Source organism: Bufo gargarizans, chromosome 7, assembly GCF_014858855.1.
Source record: "Bufo gargarizans isolate SCDJY-AF-19 chromosome 7, ASM1485885v1, whole genome shotgun sequence".
Lineage (NCBI taxonomy): Eukaryota > Metazoa > Chordata > Amphibia > Anura > Bufonidae > Bufo > Bufo gargarizans.
The window spans coordinates 180,142,451-180,156,875 of NC_058086.1; the positions used below are offsets into that span (position 1 = coordinate 180,142,451).

The 14,425-nt window shown below is 38.9% G+C and overlaps 1 protein-coding gene and 1 pseudogene across 2 annotated transcripts in view; one reads left to right on the forward strand and one right to left on the reverse strand.

Annotated features, from left to right (window-relative positions):
* The window catches only part of PLPPR4 (phospholipid phosphatase related 4), a 153,678-nt gene that overhangs the window by 84,308 nt on the left and 54,945 nt on the right, over window positions 1-14,425 (forward strand). The window lies entirely within an intron of this gene.
* Window positions 13,026-13,144, reverse strand: LOC122944281 (annotated as a pseudogene).

The window sequence follows — 14,425 nt, forward strand, 5'->3', positions numbered from 1 at the left end:
GCTTTCCTTAACTTTGAATCTGCAAAAATACTTGTACATGCCCTCATTATCTCCTGCCTAGACTACTGCAACATTCTCCTCTGTGGCCTTCCATCTAGCACTCTCGCACCCCTCCAATCTATCCTCAACTCTGCTGCCCGACTAATCCACCTCTCACCCTATTATTCCTCTGCCTCTCCCCTTTGCCAATCCCTTCACTGGCTCCCCATTGCCCAACGAATTCACTTCAAAGTACTTACAAATACATATAAGGCCGTCCATAACCTGTCCCCTCCCTACATCTCTGAGCTACTTTCCCGATACACCCCCACACACACTCTCCAATCCTCACAAGACCTCCTTCTCTCCTCTCCTCTTATTGCCTCTTCCCACAAACGACTCCAGGATTTCTCCCGTGCATCCCCCATACTCTGGAACTCGCTACCCCAACATATAAGACTCTCACCTACAGTGGAATCCTTCAAAAGAAACCTGAAAACCCACCTCTTCAGACAAGCCTACAACCAGTGACCCTACTGCCTCTATACCGCCATGACCAACTTAACCCGTACTTCTCCCATACCATGTAGATTGTAAGCCCTCATGGGCAGGGCCCTCTCTCCTTCTGTACCAGTTTGTAACTCATTTTGTTTATGATTAGTGCAATTGTCTGTATTATGTATGTGCACCCCTTATCATATGTACAGCACTATGGAATGAATGGCGCTTTAATAATCAATAATAATAATAATGTGAGGACTGCCACTGTGATTTATGTGAATAACTGTTGCAGCCAAAGCCCCTAGCACTCCCATTCTCAGCTCTGTTCCTCCTGGGCAGTGGCTACGGTACCAGGCACTTCCATCTATATTGAACCCCCCCCCCCCCATCAGCAGGCACAGTGCTGGACTCACCTTGCTCTTGGGCAGTCAATACCCAGCACAGCACAAGCTTGTTGCTCAAGTGTAGTGAACCCGATAATGGCGCCTCTCACAGAACAGTGCTGACTGTGCAGGCATAAGATGAGTCAGTAGAGCTCTTGCACAGGATTTTATCTAGGTCTTGTTGACAATGAGAGTTGAAGGAAGTGGAGAGAAAACACACTGGGGAGGAACAGAGAGTGCCTGGTACTGTTAGCCCTGACCACCCATTGGGCTCTTTTCAATCAAGTTGCATATGGTCAATCCATTAATTGGACATACACAAATAAGCCCGCGTTGTGAATAAATATATATTCTTGAGCAAAAGTATCAGCATAATGCAAAAATAATCATCGTATTAAATCACATCTTTATCGTACAATCAATCAGAAAAACAAATGCAATGTAAAATAGATGAATCAAACAGATAAAAATAGAAATGAAAGCCTCTGCTTTTATATATATATATATATATATATATATATATATATATATATATATATATATATATTATACTGTATGTTTTATTCCAATTAATTATATAATAAAAATGTGATTTACTACCTTGATTACTTTGTGCATTGTGTTGATATTTTTTGGTTAGTGATATAATTTGCATGTCGCTCAGAACAGCCACGTGTCACCTACAGGGCACCAGGAACTGTTTAATGAGTGAAAAAATGGTCATGAGCTTCCTTTAAAGCAGTTGGCCTATCTCAGACATTGATGGCATATCACTCGGTAGGATATGGCATCAATGTCAGATAGGTGCAGATCCCATCTCTGGGACCCGCTCCCATCTCCAGAATGGGACCCCCAAAGTGAACAGAGAAAATCCATACTTGCACGGCCACCCTCTGTTTACCTCTGTGGGAGTTCCAAAAACAACTGAGCACTGGCTCAAAGAGGTAAATGGAAGGAGACTGTTCTTGTGTGGTGCACTCTCCATTCACCGCTATAGGAGCCCCGAAAAATCGCCAACCACGCTTGCTTGACTGTTTTCGGAGCTCCCATAGTGATGATTGGAGAACACGCTGTGCAAGTGTGGTATGCTCTCCTTCATTTCCGGGGCCCTGTTCTGGAGCTAGGATCAGGTCCCATATGTGGGACCCACATCTATCTGACATTGATGGCATATCTTAGCTATTTGCCATCAATGTCTGAGATGGGCCAACCCATTTAAAGAAGGCCTTAGGTCACTTTTTACTCTCTGTAATAAAGCTCCCTATTTATTGAGATAAAATCTAATCACATACCATTATGTAAAAGAAAAAAAAACTTTCCCTCCCCAAAAAAAGGCTTACTCTAGATCATGAAACCTACAAAAAATATGAGTCTCCGTGTAAAAAACTAAATCAACACCATGTGCATATCAAAGAATATATTTATTAGTACATCACTTCATATTATCACTTCAACTGAACGACAATTCACAACAATTAAAATATTAAAACACAAATGACTGATGGTGCATGACTGTTAGCAGAATAATAAAGTGCTAATGCAAATATATCATGGTCAGTAAATATACTACTCAGTGCAAAACATACAGCTGGCTCAAAAAGTGCTGTGAAATTTGATAACTACAGCCAAATAAAGTGCCTAATAAATACCCTTACTACATACAACCATGGTAAAAAGATAGTAATAAATATAAATCACACCAGTGTACAATTAATAAATAGTGAGACTAGATACATCAATACCATATAGTGAAATCTCCACAAAGACTATAAAATGGCAAACAGGGGTTCACCAGGCTGAGTACACAGATAATATGTAAATAGATCACAACACTATATGAAAATGCTGACTAACATATAATAAATCGTAATCATAGGTATTATACTGACCAACAGGAATTCCCACCACAGACATGCACCACCAGTCCACACCCTGACGCGCGTTTCGCGTGCTGCTTCCTCAAGTATATAATTGGTATATAACACTCCTGCTTCAATCAGTATTTTTGTGGGGCAACTGGTATTTCACACCAGTAGAAATTATTTGTACGAATATCATTTGTCATTATCTGTAGCTGCGGTTACGCAGCAATGCCACAGACAAATGCTGCACTACCCAAATGCACTATTTAGAAAGTATATAATTGGTATAAAAGACCCCTGCTTCAATCCGTTTTTTTGGGGGGGCAACTGGTATATCACACCAGTAGAAATGATTTGTTCCAATGGCGATTTTCACTATCTGTAGCTGAGGTAACACAGCAAAACCGCAAACAAATGCTGCACTACCCAAATGCACTATATAGAAAGTATATTATTAATATATAACACCTCTGCTTCAATCATTTTTTTGTGGGGCAACTGGAACAGTATATCACACCAGTAGAAGTTATTTGTTCCAATAGCATTTGTCCCTCTGTGTAGCTGCAATATCGCAGCAGAACCGCACACAACTGCTGCACAATTCAAATGCACTATAATATACTTTCTATGTTAGAAAGTATATTATAAGTATATTACACCCCTCAGTATGTCACACCTATCGATAACACACCTATACCAGTCCTTAAAATGACTTTTGTGGCCCTATTAGCTAGCGTTTGGTTTCCCTAACAGTCTGTCCCTGCTCCACACAGCAACCTCTCCCTACACTGGCAAAAGACTGAATGTAAAATGGGGCCAGATCAGGTTTATTTATAAGGTAGGGGGTGTGTCCATGTGCTGAAACGTCTCAATTGGCTGTTTTGTACCACCTGATGGTTGTGTCATGGGTCAAAGTTCTTCACAATGTAAAAGAATATGGAGCCGGCGGACATCGCCATATGTTCGCCCGTTCAGCAAATCGCGAACGAGCAAAGTTCGCCGCAAAAAGACCACTGGGAGAACCGCAAGGCCATCTCTACTGAGGGACACCATATCCAATGTGAATAACATGTCAAACTATAATTACAGCATTTGTCCTCTGTTGTGCTGTCAAAATACCAGTGAATAAACATCTAATGGTTCATTGAGTAATATTTGCAGCAGCATTTCCTTTTTATGTGCTGACATCTACATTTCTATCTTGATATTGCCTAGGAACCTCAATAGATGTAGACAGAATCTTCAGCCTGTTGATCCAAAATCAGTATGTCGGTATAATAAGGTGTTCAGCTGTAATAAATTGCATGTCTCACCATGTTTCTACTTTAGCCCACAAAAATCATTATATAACAGAAACATTTAGACATTGGTCTAGATTTACTATTGTGTTTAGGTCTCGATTTTGGCACAAAATGCTGAGCAAACTGGCTCAAAAAGTTGCATCTGCTCTTTCTTAAACTGGCTTGACAAGGGATGTAGCGAAGCTAAAAAGGGTTGCTGCTTAATGAGAAAGGGTCAAGGCCTAAGATACTACTTTTTGAGCTGAAATGCACCAAAATCTCCGGTGTAGAAATGTGAAGGTAGTACAATTAAAAGTTGTCTTAAACTTTTAGACAGGCTGTCCATAGATGCAAATGAAACAAAAAAGTCAGCTCACCACTCTCGCAATCCTAGCAATCCACAGTACACGGAAGAGAATCCTAGGTTGAAGTAGAAACAAACATGTGAAACCCAAAAATAGAAAGGGTTTTTTCAGTACTGTTAAAAATGTATTCCTATATTCATGTCTATAGATGTGCCAGATTTATCATACAACCTGAACCACTGTGATGATTCTGGCACATATAAAGATTTGCTGTCTACATGTCTAGACTATCTAACTAATAGTAAATTTGTGTCATTCTACTCTTAAAGGGGTTTTCCGGGACCTAAATTTTGCTGAACTATGCTTTGGATTGGGTACCAATATCAGATTGGAGTGTCTGACTCCTTGCACCCCTGCCACTTCGCTTTGTTCAGGACCTGTGTTTTGCCGGAATCAGGTACCAGAATTACATAACTCCATCCTCAGTGTAGTCAGAGGTGGACCCCTGTCGATCTGAGTTTGATGACAAACCCTAAGGTGGTGTTGTGTTCCAAATCCATACACTGTTTACTTCCTGACCAGTGTGGGTACTTGGTGTGGGACACCCATCAATCTCATTTTGACGACCTGTCATAAATATGGTCATCAATATGTTGGTCCTTGAAAACTCCTTTAATTCTATTGCACACACAAGACATGTAATCCAAAGGTAAAATAGGTCCTTAACATTTAGCTCAATCTCCAAATGAATTGGGTTGTCTTCTTCTGGGCCTTGATCGTTGTGTCAGAGCCTGGACCCATGGGTGGATTATCTGCTATTCTGGAGGGCTAGCCTAATCCTGCTCACAATATTCTATTAGTTAATGGGTTATTTTACCTGACAACCAATGCTTCAAAAATATTTGTCTTGTTTGCATAACTGAAAGTCTTTATAGGTTTCATTGTCATAGGCTGACTGATAAGTCTACACTTTCTGGAGCCACACAAAGTAAATTTATAACCACTCACAATGTCATGATGTAGGTGTATTTCCCTGTAATAAATTAGCCTATGTCAGGACAGTTAAATGTGTCCTTGGAACATTTTTTTGAAACGTTGTCAAATCTGTTAGTCAGTGGTAATTATTACATAATAAGATTTAGCTGCAGGGGCTGTAGGAGTACGAAGTTGAAACTGCAGAATAAATGACTCATACTTTCCTGTTTTTCTGTGACAAAGTAGGTCTTGCTTACATTTATTAAACAATTGTCTACATTATATCATAAAACTAGATATATTGGAAAAGAAGACAGAATGACAATGAAAATGATATCTGCAGTAACATGCTTTGAATGATAGCTGTGACTAACCTAGTCAATTAAGTATTACATCTCCGGAGCTGCCTCATACATCAGAAGCGCCTACTGTGTTTATTTAGAGAAGGGTAAAAATCCATCTGACTTAGATTGCCATTGGCACATATTTGGGAGAAAATTGCTCCCAAATCTGAAGTTAAAATAAATCCCTGGGTCAATGGCTAATCTCCAGAAATCTAATAACTAAAATATATATTCTAATTTATTAAATAAATGCATCCAGGCCCCTCTTGAAATTGTTCAAAGAATCAGCTATTAAAAAATTCCCGTCTAGGTTGATGTAAAGCCTTGTAGGTCTAATCATAAAAAAGTTATTAGAAAAATCTCTGTACTGTTTATTCATATATTTATACAGTACATTGTAATTGTATCAGCCCTAACCATCTTCTTTCCAAATTGAATGACCGAAAGTTCAGCTCCAGTATATCCTTCTTAAAGACAGATGCTTAAAACTGTATACATCGGGACAGTGCCTTTACATCAGTGGCTCATTCTGGATGATAAATTTGGTGCATAGCTAGAAACCTTTTTTATAACATTATACCAACTATTGATTAATCAGTGACAGAATTTTGTGGCAAACTTTTGGTGCAAAATATCACCTTTTTAGGCCAGGACCCTTGTGTAAGTTGAACTGTAGAAAGTGAAATGACTATCTTCTGTCCCCGCTCACCTTGATTAGAGTCATGTGCCAAGGATGGTGTAGGAGCACCAGTCCAGAAATAGTCCAAAACTTTCCCAGCACCACTACTCATGGTGGTGGAATTTTTTTTGACTACAATTGGCAAGATGGGTTCAGTAGAACTAAAACTATATGCTCCAATCGGCTTCCAAATGGGATGCATTTTACAATAATATTATTAGTGTATGTGGGTCTATATTACATGAGTCTGACGAGTCACTTATATAAAGGAAAATAATATTCTTGAAATATCCTTAGTGCATATTGAATGTATTCACTATGCTCAGAAAATCACTCCTCGTGTATGCGTGTCCATTGGATTCAATAGTCAACTATTAGCTGTTATCGTAATTCATGTGATTCTCTTCTTCTTTGTGTGGTGCCAAATCAGTTTTTGCAGTTTCTGATCCCCGTGGTCAAACTTTAACATGCTCAAAATATAGATTTTGCGGGCGGTGCGGCAGGCAGGATCACGATCCCCCGCCCTCCTCCTCTTGAATAATCATTGGTGGCCAGTGGTTATACCAGAGTGTCAGCACATTGCTGACACTCTGGTATAAACGGCTGACATCTGTGCTGCGATGTCAGCCATTTAATCCTTTCCATACCGCGGTCCGTACGGATGGAAGAGCAGAGGTTAACAGTCGAGAGCTCCCTCCCCCATCGGGAGGGCTGCTGTGCCTTTGCAGCCCCCAGGCAGGATGGGGTCACAGAGGGAGGGAGCTCCCCTCCTTACCCTTCCCCGTCTGCGCAGTTGTGGCCACAACTGAGCAGACGGGGAAGGTTCCCATGGCAACAGGACGCCTTCTCAGGCATCCTGCTGGCCATGGTGCTGAACATATCTGTGCTAAAGGCATAGATCTGTTCAAACAAAGTGTAAGTAAAATTCAGTACAATACACTATATAGCGTACTGTACTGTATTATACAGATATCAGACCCACTGGATCTTCAAGAACCAAGTGGGTCTGGGTCAAATAAATGTAAAAAAAAGTGAAAAAGTAAAGTTAAAAAAAAAACATTTATCACTGAATAAAAATTTAAAATAAAATACACTACACATATTAGGTATCGGTATCGCTGCGTCCGTAACGACCTGATATATAAAATGGTCATATTACTTTCCCCGCACGGTGAACGCCATAAAAATAAAAAAATAAAAACCTATGAGAAAATTGAAATTTTGCCCACCTTACTTCACAAAAAAGGTAATAAAAGTGATTTAAAAGTTGCATGTACGCCAAAATAGTACCAATCAAACCGTCATCTCATCCCGCAAAAATCATACCCTACCCAAGATAATCGCGAAAAAAACAAAAAAAAACTATGGCTCTTAGACTATGGAAACACTAAAACATGATTTTTTTGTTTCAAAAATGAAATCATTGTGTAAAACTTACATAAATAAAAAAAGTATACATATTAGGTATCGCCGCATCCGTATCGACCGGCTCTATATATATAAATATCACATGACCTAACCCCTCAGGTGACCACCGTAAAAATAAAAAATAAATGTAAAAAAAGCAATTTTTTGTCATCTTACGCCACAAAAAGTGTAATAGCAAGCGATCAAAAAATCATATGCACCCCAAAATAGAGCCAATCAAACCGTCATCTCATCCCATAAGAAATGAGACCCTACTTAAGATAATCGCCCCAAAAACTGAAAAAACTATGGCTCTTAGACTATGGAGACAATAAAACATTTTTTTTGTTTCAGAAATGAAATCATTGTTTAAAACTTACATAAATAAGAAAATTGTATACATATTAGGTATCGCCGCGTCCGTGACAACCTGCTCTATAAAATTACCACATGATCTAACCTGTCAGATGAATGTTTTAAATAACACAAAAAAAAACGGTGCCAAAAAAGATATTTCTTGTTACCTTGCCGCAGAAAAAGTGTAATATAGAGCAACCAAAAATCATATGTACCCTAAACTAGTACCAACAAAACTTCCACCCTATCCTGTAGTTTCTAACATGGGGTCACTTTTTTGGAGTTTCTACTCTAGGGGTGCATCAGGGGGGCTTCAAATGGGACACGGTGTCAAAAAACCAGTCCAGCAAAATCTGGCTTCCAAAAACCATACGGCACACCTTTCCCTCTACACCCTACTGTGTGCCCGTACAGTAGTTTACGGCCACATATGGGGTGTTTCTGCAAACTACAGAATCGAGGCAATAAATATAGCATTTTGTTTGGCTGTTAACCCTTGCTTTGTTACTGGAAAAAATCGATTAAAATTGAAAATTTGCCAAAAAATCGAAATTTTGAAATTTTATCACCATTTGCCATTAACTCTTGTGGAACACCTAAAGGGTTAACGACGTTTGTAAAATCAGTTTTGAATACCTTGAGGCGTGTAGTTTCTAGAATGGGGTCATTTTTGGGTGGTTTCTATTATGTGAGCCTCACAAAGTGACTTCAGACTTGAACTGGTCTCTAAAAAGTGGGTTTTTGAAAATTTCAGAAAAATTTCAAGATTTGCTTCTAAACTTCTAAGCCTTGTAACATCCCCCAAAAATAAAATATCATTCCCAGATTTTTCCAAACACGAAGTAGACATATGGGGAATGTAAAGTAATAACTATTTTTTTAGGTATTACTATGTATTATAGAAGTAGAGAAATTGAAACTTGGAAATTTGCAATTTTTGACACATTTTTGGTAAATTTGGTATTTTTTTATAAATAAAAATGAATTTTTTTTTACTTCATTTTACCAGTGTCATGAAGTACAATATGTGACGAAAAAACAATCTCAGAATGGCCTGGATAAGTCAAAGAGTTTTAAAGTTATCACCACTTAAAGTGACACTGGTCAGATTTGCAAAAAATGGCCTGGTCCTTAAGGTGAAATAAGGCTGTGTCCCTAAGGGGTTAAGAAAAGTCTATTGGCTCCTTAACTTGATAGAAGTGGTTTCAACAACTTCAACTCTGAGTTTCATTGGCACATTCAAAAATGGCAACCTAACTCTCCCTCCCCTCCACTAGTGACCTTAAGACAAAGAAATGCACACAAGGCTCACACATCTGGTTTGCTGCCATCTTGTGGACAGAAAAGAGTAATACAGTACATATATATAGAGAAATAAAACCTAATCTCTCACATAGCCAAGTGTCCTTTTGGCATAAATTTTGTTGGTGATACATCAGGATCTTGAAGCCTAAACTATAGTTGGCTACCTATTTACATTGGTCAATTGGTCCAATTTCTGCTGACATTCATTATTGTGTATGGCCACCTGAAGCTACATCCTTTTTGGTCCAATCAAATAGAGTTATAAGAAAAAGTAAATAAACTTTAGGAATTACTTGGATTTATGCATTTATTAGTAATATGGTCTGATTGCTATCAAATGGACCATTTCCATGGGCTGAAACACAGGGCAAAGAACAGGAACAAACTATTAATTTCTGATCATTGCCAGATTGTTTAGCTATATATAAGTACCTTGAAAAAGTATTCATACCACTTGAATTTTTCCAAATTTTTTCACCTTACACCCACAAACTTAAATGTATTTTAATTGGTTTTTATGTGATAGACCAACATAAATTAGCAAGTATGTATATAAAGTGAAAAGAAAATGATGAACTTTTTTTTTTTTTTTTATAAATATAAAAAAGTCTGGCGTGCATTTGTGTTCAACCCCCTGTACTTTAATACAATAAAATCCAGTATGGCCAAATGCTTTCAGAAGTCATATAATGAGTCCACCTGTGTGTAATTTATTCTCAATATAACTACAGTTGTTCTGTGAAGGCCTCAGAGGTTTGTTAATGAACTTCATCGGACCACATCATCAAAACCAATGAACACACCAGACAAGTCTGGGATAAAGTTGTGGAGAAGTGTAAAGCAAAGTTCGGTTATAAAAAAAAAGTATATCCCAAACTCTGAAAAACACACAGAAGTGTTCAATGGAAGGAACATAGTAGAAGTATAGCACAACTGCAAACCTACCAAGACATGGCCATCCACCTAAACTGACATCTTAGGCAAGGAGAGCAATAATTAAAGAAGCAGCCAAAAGGCTCATGGTCTCTCTGGAGAAGCTGCAAAGATCCATATCTCAAGTGGGAGAATCTGTCCACAAGACAACTATTAGTTGTGTACTCAACAAATCTACCCTTTATGGAAGAGTGGCAAAAAAAAGAAATTTTTGAAAGCAAGCCATAAGAAGTCCAGTTTGCAGTTTTCCACAAGCTATATAATGGGCAAAGCAAACATGTGGAAGGAGGTGCTCTGGTCAGATGAGACCAAAGATTAACTTTTTGGCCTAAAATGCAAAATGCTATTTGTGGCGGAAAACTAACATTGCTCATCACGCTGTGGGGATGCTTTTCTTCAGCAGGGACAGGGAAGCTGGTCAGAGTTGATGGGAAGATGGATGGAGCTAAATACAGGGCAGTCCTGAAGAAAAACCTGTTAGAGGCTGCAAAAAACTAGAGGCTGGGCTGAAGGTTTACCTTCCAGTAGGACAACAAACCTAAACATACAGCCAGACCTACAATTGAATGGTTTAGATTAAAGATTAGCTACTTACAAAAAAATGCACTTCGTGACAAACTTTGCCCATTATATAGCTTGTGGAAAACTGCAAACTGGACTTCTTATGGCTTGCTTTCAAAAATTTCTTTTTATTCACCGTTAAGCGAATTTTTTTGTAAAATTCGTTGAATCGGGCGAATCTAAAAAACTCGCTCAATGGCGAATTACTTAATCACAAAGCGCATTTTTTTGTAAGTAGCGTATGCAATAACAGGGAGCTGCGATAGCACCCCCCCCTGTCATTGTACCTCTCAGATGCCGCATTCATACATGATCGTGGCATCTGAATGTAAAAACGGTGTAAAATTAACATAAAAAAAAATTCTATCACACTTACCACCTCCATTTGCTTGCAACAGGTCAGCCGCCATCTCGCTTGAGCATCTGGCACGAAATCTCATGCGGTGCGAGATTAGTCATCACACCGGCATGGTGATGTCATACGTCAGCACGCACAGGATTTTGTCAGAGATCTTCAATCAAGATGGCGGCTGGTGGCCCGTCGTGAGCAAATAGAGGAGTTAAGTATGAATTTATTTGTTTTTTACACTATTTCAGGTTAAATTAATTTGCTAACACAAAGCACGAGAAAATTCGGCTTCGAGGCAAATCTAATTTATCCTGTAATTCGGATCTAATTCCACTTCATGGGATTCGATTCGCTCATGTTTAGTTTAGATCAAAGCATGTTCATTTGTGTTAGACTGGTCCAGTCAAAATCCAGGCCTAAATCCCATTAAGAATCTTTTGAATCCAGAGAAAAAAAAGCAGACTGGTTTGACAGCTGCACTTATACAAGCAGCCAAACAACGCAAGTTTGTGAGCGTTCGCGTGTTTGATTTCAAGTGTGTGTTTGTATGAAGTGTAATATATCAGGCTGGTTTAAAATCTGTAAAAAAAAACACAGATGGGCGCACCATAGGGTAATTCTGTGGGTATATATTGATATATGGAGAGAGATGGTAAGGCTCACCTTATATGGTTGTGCAAGGATAGGCACAACACTATTGTAGGTATTATCAAACAAGCCTGGATGTCTGGATAGGGCGGTCTGCAGCCACGGGATCACAGAAGATCTTCAAACGGAGAAGCCTGGAGCCCCCAAGAAGATAATAGTATAAAGGAACAAAAACACGTCCCACGGCGCGAATTACCGTCAGCCAGTCACCAGGATCAAGAAGAAATCTTTTTATTGCAGCGATACAACGCGTTTCGGGGAATCACTCCCCTTCATCAGGTACACAGAGCTGCACAAAGTAACAGCACAAGGCTACACATATTTATACTTACAAACATACCGCCCTTAAAGGGTCACAGGGTCAGAAGGGAGGAGATTTGGGTGTTGCCTAAATGATCAGTGGCAAATATAATGTGCATATCTGCAAGCTCTCATAATGAGCCGCCGATGTGCACATTAGAAACACATTTGTATTATATAAAGCTAGAAAAGCACACTGAAAATAGTCCGTTTTGTAAGTGACCTCAAAACAATACGCCCATATGGGGGCCGACCCTATGAGGTGTGCAATAGCAAACGCATCACAGGTTTCTAATCAAATAAGGCGATTGTAAAGTTCTATCAAGACTCTAGGACCTGTGTCACATGACCGGATCCCAGTCACGTGAGAGCCGTTGCTCGGTCACAAGGTAACAAAAGTGGTGAGGGGGCCGTCCTCTCTAAAGAAGCTAGCTCACGTCACTCAACCTGGTATCACATGGCTCACATCACGTGAGTAAGATCCGATCATGTGAGAGCCGTTACCTAGTTACAGGGACACTTGAATGGTGAGAGAGCCGTCTGACTTGCATTTCTATAACCGCACATCGCATAGTCAGGTAGAAACTTATCAGAGTCGTTTTTATAAACCAGAGGGCGCTCTCACTGGAAATCTACTGTGATTCAACAGAAAAAGAACATTTAGAACATTCACAAAAATAGAGGAGGGGAGGAAAAAGAAAAGCATATATTGTGAAGATCACATACATATAATGTTGCCCTACAGATACAATAACTAGATTCCTGAAAAATAAACAATGTTATTAAACATAAATAGGAAGTGGCATGATACGACCTTAAAAAGATTTAAAAAATTGAAAAATTGATATATATATAAAGGTCTACAGCACCCGCTCTTCCCAGGTGGTCTCCCATCCAAGTACTGGCCGAGCCCAACCCTGCTTTGCTTCTGAGATCGGACGAGATCAGGCGTACCCAGGGTGGCATGGCCAATAAATAAAGGAAGGGAAATATAAAATCTGATACTCCTTTTAAGAAAAGAATTAAATAATTTTAGCCACTTATTAGGTTTCTAATTAAGAAAGTCCTTCTACTAAAAGAATATTAATATTAAGAATTAAAAATATATAAAAAGAATTTTTATGTGATTGGGACGTCATCCAATCAAATCACATAATAAATTGACATTAGTCATGCAGGATTTGGGGGATACAGGTGGGTGCATGCGTGCAGTTGGTAAAAGTACACACGCATGCCACCACTATCCCAAAATACCTGATGATTGACAAACATCACCAATTGGTGGCGTGGTTGTCACCCTATTATTTTATCAGAAAGAAGAAGTTCAAGACAGCAGTAATGTAGTTAAGGGTCTGGATCTAATAGAGAAAAGACAAACATCTATTACTCATATTTTCCCTTTCCAATGATGACAGGGTGTATATATCATCAATTTATAGATTGATTTCAAATGCCTCATTAAGACCCTGGGGGCTCAGGCTATTAAGTTTATAGATCCAGAACATTTCACGTCTTTTGATTGTTTGTGTAATGTTCCGGGTGTCAGCATGAATTTTCTCTATAGGTATTACAAAAATACTTGAAAAAAGACCCTGATGTTTATCCGCAATATGTCTTGATACACTGTGCTGCATAAATTTCTTCTTAGTGTTTGAACGGTGTTTGTTCAACCTATTCCGTAACGTCTGTGTGGTGCGACCGACGTACTGTAATCCACATTGGCATTCCAGCACGTAGATCACATTATTTGACCCACAGTCCATTGGTTGCTTAATATTAAAAATTTCCCCAGTAGTATTACTACGAAAAGAGGTAGAGTTACGTATAGAAAGGCAACATAGACATTTAGATTGTCTACATTTAGTACTGCCCACTGGTCTAGATGGTATAAATGAACTAATGTTCGACCCAGTTGCTTTTTGATGGAATTTACGTAATTTAGTAGGTGCTAACAAATTTTTTAGGGTTTTAGCTCTCCTAAAAGTTAGGGGCGGGTGGCTTGGTAGGGATTTGCCTATGTATGGGTCTTTTTTAATAATATGCCAATATTTGGAAAGGATATTTCTCACGTCCTTATGATTACCACTATAAGTAGTAATAAAGTTGGTACCCCATTTAATATTTTGCTGTTTGTCCTTTGCCTGATCTTTCTGGTTGGCTAATAGGCAATTTTCTTGTGTAAGAGCCTTGGCTCGATTAAAAGCCGCCTCAATAACCCTATGAGGATAACCTTTTTTCTGAAATCTTCTCCGAATGA